Below are 17848 nucleotides of genomic sequence, written 5' to 3' on the forward strand. Positions count from 1 at the left end.
AGTACCACTTGCGTCTCGAGAACCGAGCACAAACATTTTTTCCCTACATACGTTTAAATATACATAATCGAAAATTATTCCACGCACTTCTTGTTTACAAATTTTATCATTACAATAAATTTCTATAGCGTTCAATTGATAACACAGAGTTTTGTTTTCCTTTCAAAAACTTCCTGATGTGATAAAATAAATTCTTAACAAAAAAGGAAACATTTTATAAAATATATAAGGATAACATTTTCGCTTTCCGTATTTTGTGAATTCAAGGCACACAACAATTTACATTCTGCACATACGCGTTTAAAATTCGACTACTTGAATTCATCGAATTTTATACGCCGTTAAGACGTCTGAAGAGAAAACCATGGAACGTGAATTATCATGAATAAAATTTAAAATTCAAATCATCCCAAACAATTCAATCCAGCCCGATGCTGGTTCTCATAACATATTCCGTGCCTCGTTTAAAATGTAGGCACTTCCATTATCAGATCCTCCGACAACATCAGTACAAAGCGAACCATGATCTAGATGTTAAGTCATGAAAAGAATACATTGAATGAGATAAATCAAAGATAGTATAGGTATATTATCTTAACAGGCAAAGTCAAAACAGTCCAATACCTTTTTCGCCTCTGTTTTTCAATTATTATTTGTTTGTAGCTATTGACGACCTATAATGTTATCAATACAAAAAAATTGAAATAAGAGTACTTAGAAAAAAAATGTTCGAAACGTGCAAATTAAAATATGTTTTCCTAAAATTTTCAATAATGATTATATTATTAATAAACAAATCGACTTTAAAAATAACACTTTAAAAGTAACACAGCAAAAAAAAAACACTGAATCAGTGCCAGTTTTTCTTTGGTGTTTATGCTGATCTTAGTACAGAGAAAACATGAAACTGTAATTTAGAACCAAGTAAATAACATAGAAAACAATCTATCCGACTGTATCTTCGAAAGGTCTCATATGTTTTCTTCTTATATAATGAAATATCTTGTCATAACACTAACAGTACTTTAAGCACAAAAAATATTGAAATGATCAACAGGATAAGTATATTTTAAAACAATTAGCGTCAAACGATCAAGCGTTATTAATTTTGATAAGGATCAATACTGTGTTAAATAATTTGACCAAAAGTTATCGGGACGTCGGCAATAGTCGAAGTAATGTAATTAATCGCTACTGAAGCGATTTCGAGAAAAAAATACGTGTTTTTACATAAATCTCTATAAATATAACAGTTTGAATCATCGATGTCGGTTAACAGATCGAATAAACATATTTCGTTCAGACAAAGTCACAAGCATCCCAACATTTTGAGTAACTTTGACACCGTACATCTAAATTTCAGAATCAGATCATGAATTATTGAATAATACACTCACTCGCTCGGTTCCGCACAGTTAGCACGGTAATAGCGTGAGAAAAGATAAACTTGACCTCGTAGTTGCATTTCCCTCGCCATATTAACGATGCATTACAAACTGAGCTCTGCGGAATAATTCGTCCTTGTTAATAAAAGCTATTTGCATGCAGCTTTTTAAACGCAAAAGTGCCACTGCAGTTAAAACAAATCCCTTGAACTCGACATTTAAAGCGAATATTAAATAACTACACAAAACCACTTAGAAGAAAGAGAAATCTTTGAAAGAAAAATACTTTAGTCAATGTTTCAATACAATTTGCACTTCGAAGTTACAATTTCAGTATCTGATATCATTTAATTTCCTTCTTAACACAAATAAGAAAATCAAGAGTAACAAAATCTTAAAATGAAGTGCTCGTTGCAGGAACGTAAGAGAATTTTGGCAACTTTACTGTTTGCAAGATTCTATATTCAAAATTCGCTTCATACGGCTGTAACCTAATTTACGTGGGAAATTTATTAGATCATAAAAAAGAATAAAGGGCTAAACCCAAATTTCAATGCTATTAAAATGTAAAAGCATATTTTTGTCTGAAAATTACTTATAATTAATTATCGCTACTGTCAAAATAACAATTCAATTACTCATATTAATCTATAAAATGACATCACAAGAAATACCTTATGCCAAAGAAACGTCAATAGCGCAATGGTTTGCGGGACGCCAAGCGATGTAAAATTCGCAGGTTCGATCCTTGGGCATTCACGTTCCTGACACAAGCTGTACGCTTAATTAGAGGAGTAAAAAGGAATGTTAGGAATTCTTTTGCCAGCAGTTTAAAAAAAAAAGTACCTTTTGCACACAACACTAAATCCTTATATTATTAAGCTGTGCTTGTGTTGATTAATGTTTTCGCGTTATTTACTTACTTCTAAAAAGGAATTGCCAATTAATATAGAAGAAACACTATATATTCTCGTTATATCTACCGATCTTCGATCACGTTTCAGCGTACTCGATCTTTGAGACCAATCCTCTCTTCCACTTGAGTGTCTTTCTCGTCGTAAGTCCTAGTGCCTCTTTGTTTTACATAACCTCTCATTAAAATAGACGGGTATATATATATATGTTGGTGTCTTCAAATCCAGAGTAAACAGGTTTCTTATAGATAAGCGTGCTACATCCTAAAACCGTGTCGATGCTTAACATCAGGCAAGTCAACGGTCAATTGCTGGCCTTTTTTTTTTTTTATAGAATAGGAAGGCGGACGAGCATATGGGCCACCTGATGGTAAGTGGTCACCAACGCTCTTAGACATTGGCATTGTAAGAAATGTCAACCATCGCTTACATATCCAATGCGCCACCAACCTTGGGAACTAAGATTTTATGTCCCTTGTGCCTGTAATTACACTGGCTCACTCACCCTTCAAACCGGAACACAACAATATCAAGTATTGCTGTTTTGCGGTAGAATATCTGATGAGTGGGTGGTACCTACCCAGACGAGCTTGCACAAAGCCCTACCACCAGTAGCAAAGCCCTACCACCAGTACATGGCCTATTAATTATAATATATATACATATATATATATATATATATATATATAAATGTGTTCCAGGATGCATATATATATATATGACGGGTGTATAATGTAGCTGATGATCCAATTGGCCACGCAATATCAATATGGGCTGCTTTTCCGTCGAAGAACCACTTATCTACAATTAGATTAGCTTAGAATAGATGAAAACCACGCTAAATAATAAACGAGGGCATTGGAGTTTAGAAGTTAAGTCGTAAATATTTACTTGCATATAATGGCACATCAACACGTATACATATATTAGATATATATAACTGCCTTATATCATAGAGTAAGGTAAAATTTTTAAGTGGCTCCTTGTAGAAGACTTAATTTAAATTTCACTTTATTAAATTATACGAGTGTATCTATATAGTCTAATAAAAGTCGAGATGACCTAGTGGTAAGAACGCGTGAATCTTAACCGATGATCGCGGGTTCAAACCCGGGCAAGCACCACTGAATTTTCATGTGCTTAATTTGTGTTTATAATTCATCTCGTGCTTAACGGTGAAGGAAAACATCGTGAGGAAACCTGCATGTGTCTAATTTCATTGAAATTCTGCCACATGTGTATTCTACCAACCCGCATTGGAGCAGCGTGGTGGAATAAGCTCCAAACCTTCTCCTCAAAAGGGAGAGGAGGCCTTAGCCCAGCAGTGAGACATTAACAGGCTGTTACTGAAACTAAAAAATAAATTATTTTATATGCTTAGTTTGTATCTTAACCAATATCGTTAAGAATACATGTGCCGGTTTGTCTGGCAAGAGACCGTCGTTCAGCAGTGGGAGAGTTACGACGTTTTACTTACTTCATTTCTGTCGGTTTCTGCACGTAAGAAACGGAAATCATTTAAAATATTTTAATGAAAACAGACCTTGGGGATGTTTTTATTCTGAATTTGCATACATAAAATAGTTTTTGCATTTAGAAATTTTAATATTATGCATATTAAATTGTTTTACTTATATTAATGTCGCGGAAACTTCGTATGTACATATATATTTTACGACCCGCTAAACTGGAATTATTTTAGTGGTATAAGGCAAGCACATTTTGCGATGCAAAACTTATACAAGTTCGCTCTTTGGAGGACAAATATATATAAATTTTAGCAAGTTTGAAATAAAACTTTAACCATAAACAAATACGGTTCAATATTTGTTGTACATAAAAATATACTCTTCACAATACTTTGTTTATCCTCAAAGGATTTCAGTACATTAACGATTTAGCGAGAATGGTTTTCATTTTTATCTCACGGCAATGGTAACAGGAATAATTGTAAAGAAGTTTCCTCTTATTTCTCCTCATTCTTAATAGCGAAGTAAGCGAGCTCTCGTTCAAAGGGTATCTGATTTCAATATAATTTATTTCTTCGTTAAAAATATGAAAATAAATTCAGAATAAAGTCGGAATTCGTGAATTAAATTTTTAACAAGATGTTTATTAAGTAGCCCGCGCTTCTTCTTCTGAATAGAATTTAAATACATTAATATAAAAAATGTATTTTTACACATCGGGTTGAGAAAAAAAGACCGACAACATTTGACAGATTACCATGGAACATACAAACAATAACATTAAAAGTCGAGATGGCCCAGTGATGAACGTGGGTTCAAACCCGGGCAAGCACCTCTGAATTTTCATGTGCTTAATTTCTGTTTATAATTCATCTCGTGCTTTTCGGTGAAGGAAAACATCGTGAGGAAACCTGCATGTGTCTAATTTCATTGAAACTATGCCACATGTGTATTCGACTAACCCGCATTGGAGCAGCGTGGTGGAATAAGCTCCAAACCTTCTCCTCAAAAAGGGAGAGGAGGCCTTAGCCCAGCAGTGGGACATTTACAGGCTGTTACTTACTATTTTTTTTTTTTTTTTATATTCGCCGGGAGGGCAAATGACTCTACTCCACCTGATGGTAAGTGGTAGTAGAGTCCAAACGCGACGACGGCCAGTACAGACGGGAAAAACGTTCTGCACTAGCCGCCTTCGCCTTGCCGGCCCGCAAGATGCCTCTTCACGCCTCGTTTGAAGGAACCCGGGTTGTAAGAGGAGGGGAACACGTGAGCTGGTAAGGAATTCCATTTTTTGGAAGTGCGACAAAGAAAGGAGTTGCCAAATTTCTTTGTTCGCGATGGAATTGATGTCACAGTTAAAATTTAAATATACAAACAATTTTAATACAAACAACCTTTCTCTCTCTTGTCGTCGGCTCTTAATACCCACGGGTTGCGGTAAAGCTACTAATGCATGAAATCACGCGGTTCCTGTTCTAAGCATCAAAGACTATGAAGTTACCAGAAAATTAAAGAAATTAAATATTCATAAAATGGATTGTATTATAACTAACAACATGAAGTTACCGGAATTAATATAGCCCAATGGGCTATATGACGTTTAAAGGCATTTCACAGAATGAAATATCGTCATTCGTGTTCTAAATATCAGTCTTGCAAGACGTTATCAGAAATATTGACGAATGTAATATTGTGAGATTCCTTCGTATCCAGATAATGATATTATAACAAGTATGATAATATGTCAGAAAATATGTCATTCCGAACGGTCTGATTATTGGAACTTATTAAATTTTAAGTTATTTAGCTGTTCTAATTTAAATATTAAATAAAATACTTAAGCCGTAGTTGAATCATTGTGCGGTTTTACACATATTTACTATAATTAAAACAAAAAAAAAGACAATTTACAAGTTCTTGTAAGAGCACATAAGCTCATTTTTCATTTGAAATTACTATAACATAACCTCGATTGCTTTTATGTAAAGTTTAAGATAAATTAAAAATTAATTATAGTGATGAATCAAAATTGACGATGTAAATGCATTACTTTACTTAGCTTCGTCGTTACTGAGAAATAAACACGACTCGTTTCATTCGAGACAAACAGTCGTAATGTTATCAAATCACTGTATATACAATCATTTCATTAGAAACGTAACATTAAATGAGAACAATGGAATATGTACTCCAAACAAATACTATATTTTTTATCGACAATGCATTTTTCTTGTATCACTATAAAAATAAATCACGCTTGGCTGCTTTATCGAAGCTTTATGATACCTATTTGACAGCTAGTGAGCTCAATCTAAAGTAGTGAGCTCAAGTTAATATAAAGTGCTTAATAATTAATAATACTGGCCGACGGGAGGGGAGATGTCATTACGCACGTTCCCTCTTTACTGAAGCGAGTTTCTTACCTTGTCATAGCGCGACCAACCATAGGCATTAAGAACTTATGTCTGTTATTACACTGAGTAACTCAACCTTTAAACCGGAATAACAAAACTTTGTACATTTAGCGGTATAATGAACGATAGGTTACCATTCATAAGGGCTTGTAATTCATATAGCTTGTGATCCAATAAGCATACAAAGTCCTTTCACCAAGTCGGTTTAATAAATATAGAAAAAAACTACATATATAAATAAGCAGTTACATGAATATCGATGTAAAAAGCGGTATCTTCGATAAACCTTAGCATATAAATAATAATACGTTTGAGGCGCAACTTCTCAAGATAAAAGATAAACTATCGTGGGATATGATCTTGTAGAGAAAGTAGGGCGATATTCAAACATGTCACTTATCTTACATTCTTGAAATTTATCGCCCGTACTTAAGTTTTTTTTTAATAAAGTAGGTTCACCACCGTCCATAGTCATTGGGGCTGTAAGAAATATTAACCGTTCCTTACATCGCCAATGCGCAAGCTTGGGAACTATAGGTTACACTGGCTCAATCACCCTTGAAAGCGGAACACAACAATACTAAGTAATTCTATTTAAGTAATCACAGCTTATGATGTATGTTACCAGTTAGAACTTAAACCCCTTTACTTTATCCTTAAGATATATTCCCGATATGTTATAGGTATGTATACTTCCACCAACCCGCATTGGAGCAGCGTGGTGGAATAAGCTCCAAACCTTCTCCTCAAAAAGAGGTGCGGAGGCCTTTAGCCTAGCAGTAGGACATTCACAGGCTGTTACGGATGGCATATACTATTCATAAAAGTTAAATATAACATATAATCAACGATCATTTATAATATGATAAGATAAGAATTGGAGTTTATTCCACCACGCTGTAACACAGCCGTTTTTTTTTTCAAATGTATATATATATATATAGGCTAGCGCTTGACTGTTATCACACCTGATGGAAAGTGAGATACAGTCTAAGATGGAGCGCGCTTGTCTAGAAGATGCCTATTCACTCTAGACTTGAAGCTACAAACATTGTAGGTGGTGGGGAAAACGAAGGTCGGGAGGGTATTCCAGACCTTGGCGGTGCGTATCAGAAACGAGGAAGCAAATCGTTTCGTTCGTGTCTTAAATACGTCAACTAAGTACGGGTGCAGATCTTTTCTTTTTCATCAGCCGTTTGGTGAAAACACATACAAATTGCCTCACGACGTTTTTATGAGCACGTTTTTATAAAGCACATAAAAATTCAGAGATGCATGTTTGGGTTGAACCTTCAATCTTCGATTCAGATCATGTGTTCAAACCACTGGGTCATTTCGGTTCAATAGCCAAAAATATTTAATATATTCGGAGTTGTCCTACATTATAAGTAGTTTCATTAAAGTATAATATTGTTCAAGTAGATAACAAATGTACGATGTCCACACATGAAATGCCTCGCTGATGATTCACGAGTGCCGGTCTCATTGCAATTGAGCTATTTTAGTTCAACACACATGGTTAAATTCTATTGGACACGCAGATCCGCCTGTTGTAATCGCTGGTATTTTCCCACTATGCCTCAGGGACCACGCTAAACTGTCATACATAACATGCTTACTCTACTATTAATAACTCAAACGTCTATATAGTTTAAGCTAAATTGCCAGTGATTTCAAAAATATATTTTTCTGACTCACGCTTTCATTACATCAATCTGTGTGGAGATTTTTTTTATTTTTGATCGCGATAATCTCAGGATCCACCAGTGTGATTTGAAAAAACTTACAGTACAGTAACAACCTGTTAATGTGCCACTGTTGGGCTAAGGCCTCCTCTCCCTTTTTGAGGAGAAGGTTTTGGAGCTTATTCCACCACGCTGCTCGAATGCGGGTTAGTCGAATACACATGTGGCAGAATTTGAGTGAAATTAGACACATGGAGGTTTCCTCACGATGTTTTCCTTCACCGTCAAGCACGAGATGAATTATAAACACAAATTAAGCACATGAAAATTCAGTGTTGCTTGCCCGGGTTTGAACCCACGATCATCGATTAAGATTCACGCATTCTAACCACTAGGCCATCTCGGCCATTATTTCTATATACAAATACATAAAGCATTTTATTAAACACCATTATCGCAAATTATTAAATAAATTAAAATGCAAGGATTTACAACAAATACGAGTATATTTTCTAGGACCTAAGTTTAGTATCGGTTTGAAAAACGATAAACACATTAATATTTAAATGGGAATGAGGAGGTACGAAAAGCATGTTACTGGAAGGGTGATGAGTATGAATGTTTATGGATACAGGGGACGGGGGAGGCCGAAGTAAGTGTGGATGGATTGGGTAAAAAAGGATATGTATATGAGGGGTAAGTACTGATATGACGAGTGACAGTGAGAAGTGGAAGGAAAATACATGTTATGCCGACCCCACGTAGTGGGATAAGGGCAGGAAGAAAAAGGAGATTTAAACGAAAAGAAGTATATCGTTAAAAATATCAAGAAAATACTTAAGAATAAAACTGATTGTTTGCTACTTAAAGGATTTTGTATGAATCGCGTTTTAGTCGTTTTTAAAGTATAGAGGACATCAATTACGGCTTGTGAATATGTTTTCGGGATCTAGGATAAATACGTTGCCGAACATACCGTTTCTTCTCGTGAGAGTATGGAATGTAAAATATTTTTATTACATAAAATGTTTAGTTCACTTTCGTCTCCAATTCTTGTTAGGAAGGCTAGACTTGGCAGGCTTTTCTTAACATAAAAATCCAATAACTTTTTATTAGCCTGACAGGACTGTAAACATTTATTGTAATTTATACAGATAATAATCAGAGAAGCGAAATGACGGGTAAAAACCATTATATAATACTTCCTTTTCAAAATAAAACTGAGCAATAATCATAATGACACTTAAGCCCTTTTTGACATAAACAAACGTGAAAGTATAAACAAACGTGACGATATACGAATGATATAGAATAATAATATCCAAATCCTTATCTCACATGTTTCATGAAACAATAAATCAACCTTGACAAATGTAAAACCGTTGATCATAAATCAAATTATCCGACGACGCTGTTCAAACTGTTGGTACCGTACATCAATCAATGGCACGGCAAAGCGACGATGCAATCAAATACGGACAACTCGATTCACAACTGCGCACTTCACTTAAAAATACATTTTATATGAAGTTTATTTTTATATTAAATTGCGATATGAAAAAACATATAATAACTTTAAAACATGATTCACATGATAATATCTATGAAATCCGTCGATGTTTTGTCTAAAAGTATTCTTTGCCTAGGTTACGAATATTGGTGCGAAATATTGGTGCGAAAATTGATTGGTTTTTGTGTATAATAGGCAGGCCAACCACCAACGCCCATAGATATTGGCATTGTAAGAAATGTTAACCATACCTTACATCGACAATGCGCCACCAACCTTAGGAACTAAGATGTTATGTCCCTTGTGCTTGTAATTATACTGGCTCACTCACCCTTCAAACCGGAACATAACTATACAAAGTACTGCTGTTTTGCGGTAGCATATCTGATGGTGGGTGGTACCCAAACGAGCTTGCACAAAGTCCTACCACGAGTGAATGTGTCTTAATGTGGAATTAACCTGGTAAAGATTAATTCTCGCTGCCATCATTCGATTGGTCATCCTCAATTAATCAGGAGCTCGTATTGATATATCAGCCGGTTTACGTTTTAATGAAGATTCGACGAAACTGCCGTATGGCACGCTATGACCCCAATATACTAAATATTCGATTCGTAAAAGGAAATTTTATTTATGTATATAAAGGTCTCAATATATAGGTCTCATATTAACTTAAATTTCTAAAAACTTGTACTATCGAAGCTTCCTAGTAATTGTTTAATAAAATAGTGTCTATGCGATAGCAGCAGCGTTTCATGAAACAACATTATGCTCGTTATATGGAGGTGTATCAAAAAAAATTACCGTTTTATCATATTTAAGATTTAAAAGTCTGTAAATATTTTAATCCTATTTTATACTTAATAATCCTTTTAGATCATTTTCTAAATTTGTTTATTCCTATTCGACTTTTTAGAAAAAGCCGAATAGGAAATTATTTGTTGCAGTGAAGAAACATGACAGTTTTCTACGAATTTCTCGTAATTTTAAGGCATTACTGGAAAAAAAAAATACAGCCGCTGAAGCAACTCTTGAAATTATTAAATATGAAGGGGAAGGTGTCCTTGACCAGTGCACTGCGCTGCGTTGGTTTGAAAAATTTAGCAGTGGAGATACGACGTTAGAAAGGAAGAAGGGCTCCGTACAAACATTAATGGATATTGATGAGGTTCTGCAGAAAGCCTGTTAAGTCAAATCCGTCTACAGGTACTCGCGAACTTGCCAGGGAGTGTGGTGTGTCGAAAAATACTGTAAGTCGCCATCTAAGCTCCATGAGGGAATGGAAAAAGAGCAGTAGACTGGTCCCGTACTAACTTATTCCTCAGCAAGCAACTACGAGGTTAGCAAAGCAAAGAGTTAAAAAATTATTGAAAAACCTTTCTGATATGAGATTTTACCGGAAGATTATCACCTGTGATGAAAAGTGGGCTTACTGGCGAAATCCGAATACCCGTGAGCAATGGCTAGGTCGCGGTCAAACTGCTTTTTCGGTTGCTGCAAGGGGGCAACTTGATAAAAATTCATGCTTTGCGTTTTTTTGGAATGTTAAAGGTGTTATCACGAATTTGTTCTTGATGGATGCTCTATGAACTCTGAACTCTACTGCGAACAAATGGATAAATTGTACGCCAAATTATCAGAGCGTTATCCTGCTTTGACCAACCGAAAAGGAATTTTATTCCCACAAGATAATGCTCGTCCTCACACTTGCCGTCGAACCAAAGAAAAGTTTGAAGAACTTCATGGGTTCGAACTCCTGCCTCATCCACCATATAGTCCAGACCTCGCACCATCAGATTACTACTTGTTTCTATTCATAGACCATTTTGTTCAAGGGAAAATATTTAATAATTTTGCATAAGTTGAAATTGCGACCAAGAGTTCTTTGACAGCCATCCCAAGGAATGGTATCAGCGTGGGATCGAGCGATTGGTTAGCAGATGGCTAATAACGGTTGATAACAATGGACTATACTTCGACTATTAATTATATTTTATATCAAAGAAATAATAATACAAATATTTGGTTAAAAAACAGTCATTTTTTTGATACACCCTATTATTTATACACGAGCACGAAATTCTTTATTCAATCTTAAATTTTAAATCGAATGAAGCGCAATTACTTATAATATTATAATAATATATACTAAAAGCTTCTCCGAATCGCGTTGCATCTTCTTGTATAAGTTTTATGTATATTGGTTTAGTCGTTTTTCAGTTGGGCAATACAAAACAAACGTCTCCTCATTTATCGGTATAGATAAATGAAATAATTAACATTCGTAAAACACTAACACATTACAGTAATGGTTTTCGTTTACATGTATCCGTTCATTAAGGACAAATTAATTTATCCTTGTTAATCAGTATATTTTGGGTGGTAATTTATGCATTAGTGCATAACAACAGGGTCGGTCACGCTCCAGTGGTCCGAATAACGTTATCCGAGGACACAGAGGTGTCTAGTTAACATATAGATCGTCGGCGCATGGCCAGATAAATAAATATAAGGTCGCTTTACATCTTGTAAAATGACTATTCAATAAAATTGACTTGAATAAATTTTATTTTGATTTACAATCGCCTGTTCGAGCACAATTCACTGGGTAGCTCGTTCAGCGAAAAAAAACGATCTTCGTAACATTCGTAGATTTTAATTTATATAAAAATTTTGATCTTTATGTGACATTCGGTACTTTGAGAAACAAAACAATGAAAATTCGTGCTCCAAATAATAGTATAGTGAGTCAGTAGACTGGATTGTTTGAAATGGTAGGGTGATCTTAGAAAGGGGCGCACAAAAGATTCAACAGCAGCCCCTCGGACAATTCCTCGGGCTAAGCATGACATTCGGGGGGCCATATTCTCTTACAATTATTCTGTCTTTCCGACAAGACCAGCTGACACCATATTGGGCAACATACAAATTAAACTTCAACAAAACAAAACAAGCAATAAACAAATGTATTTAGATATGAATATATCATACAGATAATATTACTTTTCCAAACGATGATTGGCAACTATCCCAATAAGTACTGTAGTGCTATTCTGTAAGAACAAACTCGAGACTCACCGCAAAGCAATCGTGAAATATCAGAATGGCACTGGCAGAGTGTGTACAGAATGGCACTGCAGATTAGGTTGCGATATTGTATATTTTGTCCATAGAAACTTTTCTTTATAATCCAACTATATTTAAATGGTACCAACCCTCGAAGTGCAAAGTTTCCAATAAAGCAATAATCATTAAAATCGTTTTATAATCGAAGTAGATGTCGAGTAACATGCACAAAAAGAACCATATTTAAATTCATTTTTCTGAAGTTATCTAATAAATTATCTTGTACTTATCGAGCAATTAATCAAATAAGTTGATATTTCCTACGATATTATGCTACAATGGAGGGCAAAGCACTCAGCGAGTGTAATTTGATTTATTTACGAAGTAATTAATTTATGGATATTCAAAGGGAGTGTTCACTCACAAAAAATTGTGTTACGATCCAATTATAATAACTTAATTAGTGTAAAGTTGAAGGAGGGACGATAATTTTTAATTAAAATAAGGCGCCCTGTCCTCGTGTACTTTTCTCAAAACGTTGATTATGTTGGTATTGTTTATAAATAATCCCGTAAGCCATTTCTTTTTATACAGCAATTATATATGAAAAACAAAGAAAAAAAAAATCATGATAAAATAATAATACTTGTTTATGCCCGCGGCATTTCTCGCCTATACTTTATTATAGAGTATACACAAGTCTAAGCGGAGTAGTACCCATTTCGTATCCGTCGCGTTATTTTCAAAAGTGGTTTTATTGTTACATTAAAAATATTATTATAAAATCAATATATACTTTATTCAAGCGGGCTCTTACAAGCACTTTATTTAAGTCTAGTCATAAGTAAAAAAACAAGAAGTTCCATCAAAATTGGCCCATCACATTAGTTTTTGCGTTACGTTAGTAAATGAAGTAAGTAATAGATTTTTACAACCGTATGCTAGCTGATCAGAAACTTTGATACTGGCGAATAAAAATATGTTATTTCATCAATCATAATTAATATTTATTCATCATAATTATTATTTCACTTTTCATACACAGAACACATTAAATTAAACATAACATTCTCAAACGGTTACCTTAAATTGGAGTTCAAGGATCAAGTGATGACGAACGTCGGCACGACGGCCGAAAACTGTTACGAGCGGTTAACGACCAGGTTTAACGGTACGATTTATTACATGTTTTTTTTTAAAGAAAACCTTACGTATATTATTGAATAATTTAAACAAAAATTAGTAGCTCGCAAATATCCACAGCTGGACAAAGGCATAACCTCCTTTTAAGCAGATTATATAGGTTATTCTACTTTGCTTATCCAGATTTTGTTAGTTGTATACATACTTAATACCCAATAACATAATATATATAAAAAATAATAATACATAAAATTGCGTATTACCCAACGCATGGTATGTCACGGTATTTTTCTGCCAAGCACGAGATGAAATATAAACAAAAAAAAACTGTTTTAGTCCAGCAAACATAGGGCCGTATTTCGCGCAGAAACCAGGTGCGAATTGCGGCTAATGTTCGCCGCCGCGATTTATAAGAGATTGTAGAGCTGGCTTAACAGCTTAAAATCAAAGGGAACATAACATCATAGTCACCAAGGTTAGTGGTGCATTGGCGTTACGATATACTAACTAAAATATGATTTCATAGTGTTGACAATTAATTCCAAATATTTATTTTGAGTTCAACGACCATATATATATCAAAAATAATATATATACATAAATTCCTTATACTATTCTGATATTAAAGTTAATTAATGTTCTGCGTTGTTCTGAGTCGAACACATTTTTCGTTTCGGTCATACGGCTATAAAGTCAAGTCTAATTTAGACATAATCCCAAAAATAACGAATAAACACATTTCACGCGAAGGCACTATGACATTCGACCTTTCTCACTTTTGACCTTTGCTTAATATAGGATTTGTAATTTTATAGAAATACACGTCTAGAAACGATGCAAAAGGACTTCATATTTGTTTTTTTTTTCTTTGTTAATAGAACATTCTTAGAGATGCAAAGTCTAAATTAACAGGTACCTTGTTTAAACAGAAGACACAATAATTAAATTACCATGAATCACATGATACACGGGACAGGGTAAGGTGATAAATATAATATAAAGATGACAAAGCTCATTAAGAGGTAACATGAAACAGTGGAAAGAGCACATGGACGCGGGTTCGAATCCGTTCAAACCCCAATAACTTTTGTATTTAAGTGGTTTTTATAAATCATCCCGTATTCCTCGACGAAGGTAAATGTATCGCCAAGAAACCTGTATACGTCAGATAATTTTTATGCAACGACTCTAGAGTACTATTTCCGCCAAAACGTGTACAGGCAATTTGAAGTTTTAATTAAATTTACTAGAACGAATGAAAGGGATATGTAATAGGTGCAAAAACGTTGCTCTCAAATGTGATCTTGAAATTTTACTTTCATACAAACCAAAGCAGTTTTACTTAAAAAAACACTTGAAATTAAAACTAAATCAATATATAAAACGCTTACCACTTGATACTTAATAAAGACCTACGTAGGGAACAATATAATCCGTTGTATCTAATGGTTATGAATTTGATTAATTGCCAGCAGCAGCTGTTTCTCCATTTATCTCGGTATCTCTACAATGTGTTTCACTTAAATCAAGAATGAAACAAAATATACATATAAACCATATTTAATATTCATGCCTTGTATAGTGCCTTCTAATAGCTTAATAATAAAATGACTCAATATTAGAAGCTGCTACGCAAGGATAAATCCGCTTTATCTTTACGGCTCCGCCTCCGTGGTTCGTAATATCATAGTTATATGGTCTATAACTTTTAAATATATACTTTTTGTTATTTCGGACTGCTAGATTCTGAACTGGGTGCTTTTAAGCAAACAAAAGAAACTCTTCAATAATATAATAACTAAAAAATAACCAAAACGACGGACGAACATGGGCAATGTCCTTTTATCTGACTTAAGGAATAATGTTAGTGAGAAACACAGAAGTTACGATTTTAAAATGAATTTCGGTAATAACTACTAGAAAATTCATAATTTCAGTTCACCAAAATGTATTACAATATCTTGCCCAGCGCTGGGACATATATATATTTACTTATCTAAATTTTCAGAAGAATGTTTCCAATTAGAAATATCAATAAACTCAATATGAGACTACTCTAGATACTACCTTTAAACTTATATTAAAAAACTAAGTTGTAAATAAATGTATATTTATACAAGAATTAAATATTAGTAAAATAAAAATATTAGTATATTTATACAAGAAATTTATACAATAATTAATTATTATTCATTTATGTACATATATTGAGCTGCAATTAAATATCGAAACTGCGTGTAAAAAAACTAAATGTATTATAATTAAATATAAAACTAAAGCTGACCTCGGAATCGACTGTGAGGATTTTCATTCTGTTTTCACTACACAGATTGATTCACGACGAAGCTAAAAAATTTATTCCTGGGGTAGGTAGTGGGTAATTATAAGATATTTGTTGATCGAGGCGCAAAAAACTAATTTTGGGAGCTTTCATAACCTGCGCAGCGTAGATCGATAAAGTCATATTTAATTAATGCATGTTGGAATAGCTAATCTCAAATAATTCTTAGAAAAATTCCTCAAGACTATCTCTCTCTATGTCCCATACAGGAGCAGTCGCTGGACTTTTAATTTAAGGTTTAAAAATTACCTTTCGACTCTGAGGAACACATTTTTACCAAATATTTCGTGAAAGAAATTCAAGGACGTTTTCCCAAAACTTTTAAATAGCTAAGATTCAGCCCAGCAAATGAATTATGCGAATATATTCCATGCAAACTCTCAATCATCTATCACGATGAGTGAACACTGCAACGAGGTGGTCTATCAAATACTTGATATAGTAGTTTGATAAGCCGGTATGAAATAAACCGCGCTGTCAATCTTTATTTGTCTAGCGAGTGCATAGTCGATATCTACATCTGATATCTATTCTATTATAGATATTATGTTAATATCTAGAATATATATTTTGTTTTTTTTTCTTGTTTTGAACGTTAATCTTAAAATCTGCCAGTTCGATTAGAGAATATTTCTTTTGCGTACTTATTGAGGAGAATTATATACTTCAGGGAAGGGCTTTGTGCAAGTCCGTCGAGGTAGGTACAACCCACGTATCATATATTCTAATGCCAAATAGCAATACTCAGTATTATTGTGTTTCGTTTGGAAGGGTGAGTGAGCCAGTGAAACTTTAGATACAAGTCACATATCATCTTGGTCCCCTAGAAGAATAATCAATATGAAATATTGATCGTATTAAGTATAATTTTAATCACTATTTGTTCTTTAATTAGACATAAGGCTCCTTACGTCTATATTTAAACGTTATAAATTATAAGGCTTTTCGTACTTTGTATGAAATTCAATAAAGGCTACGCGACGTGGGCGTCGTCTAATCTTGGTATATTGCAGAACATGTCGGCTTAAATGGTTTGTATACTATGTAGGATTACTTTCCGTGTACTCTATGCGCCTAAGATTGAAGTACTGAAGAAACAATATTTATTTTTTGTTATATATAAAAATATTTGAATATATTATACTTTTGCATTCGCGGCCTTTTTTAATTGAATGTTTCATAGCTCCATTCAATCTGTACTCTAGTTTAATTATTTAAATCGACTCGACATCACTAGGTACATAACGAAACGAAATTCCTTATCGTACGTTACACTCCAGAGACTTGGAGAATAAGAGCCAGGACGAAATAAGTGTAACATTTAACTAAGACGTCACGACACTTACTAAGGTACGTTTGTTTGTTACGAGCGTATGGGGACCGAGTCGGCTGTATTCGTATTTTATCATCATGCCTTCGTTTATTCTTCATTTAATTACTTTCAAACGTTAATTTCAAATATTGTGGTTGTTATTTATTACATAATATATTACATATGCATAACTTATTTCCAAGCTGGTGTACCACGACACCTTTCTTTTTATTTATTAAATAGATAACTAAGTTACTAATACACGATAATGATTTCTATATAATACATATTTACTTATCGCTAACGATGTTTCAGCTTAGAATAACTTAAAAGATTATCTAAATGCACATGCTACTTTATAAGTCGAAATTTACATACGTAATTGTGCGTTATTGAATAAATTTAAATTAAAAAAAAAAACGAAAAGAACCGAAATCGTCGAAGGTCTATTTGAATTACGTAGTCGATGCCCGAAACGGCAGCTGATCGTCTCGTCCGGCCATTATCGTTAAAAGCTTTATTGATTCCGTAAACGCAAGCCGAAGGGGACCAAGTGGTGACCACGAGGGGAAGGAACCTATCAAACTAGGGCTATCAACAATGTGACGT

At 34.0% G+C, this 17848-nt stretch overlaps 1 protein-coding gene across 3 annotated transcripts in view; it reads right to left on the reverse strand.

Annotated features, from left to right (window-relative positions):
• The window catches only part of LOC126776087 (phosphofurin acidic cluster sorting protein 1), a 130505-nt gene that overhangs the window by 74273 nt on the left and 38384 nt on the right, over positions 1-17848 (reverse strand). The window lies entirely within an intron of this gene.

The sequence above is a fragment of the Nymphalis io genome, chromosome 19 (assembly GCF_905147045.1).
Source record: "Nymphalis io chromosome 19, ilAglIoxx1.1, whole genome shotgun sequence".
NCBI lineage: Eukaryota > Metazoa > Arthropoda > Insecta > Lepidoptera > Nymphalidae > Nymphalis > Nymphalis io.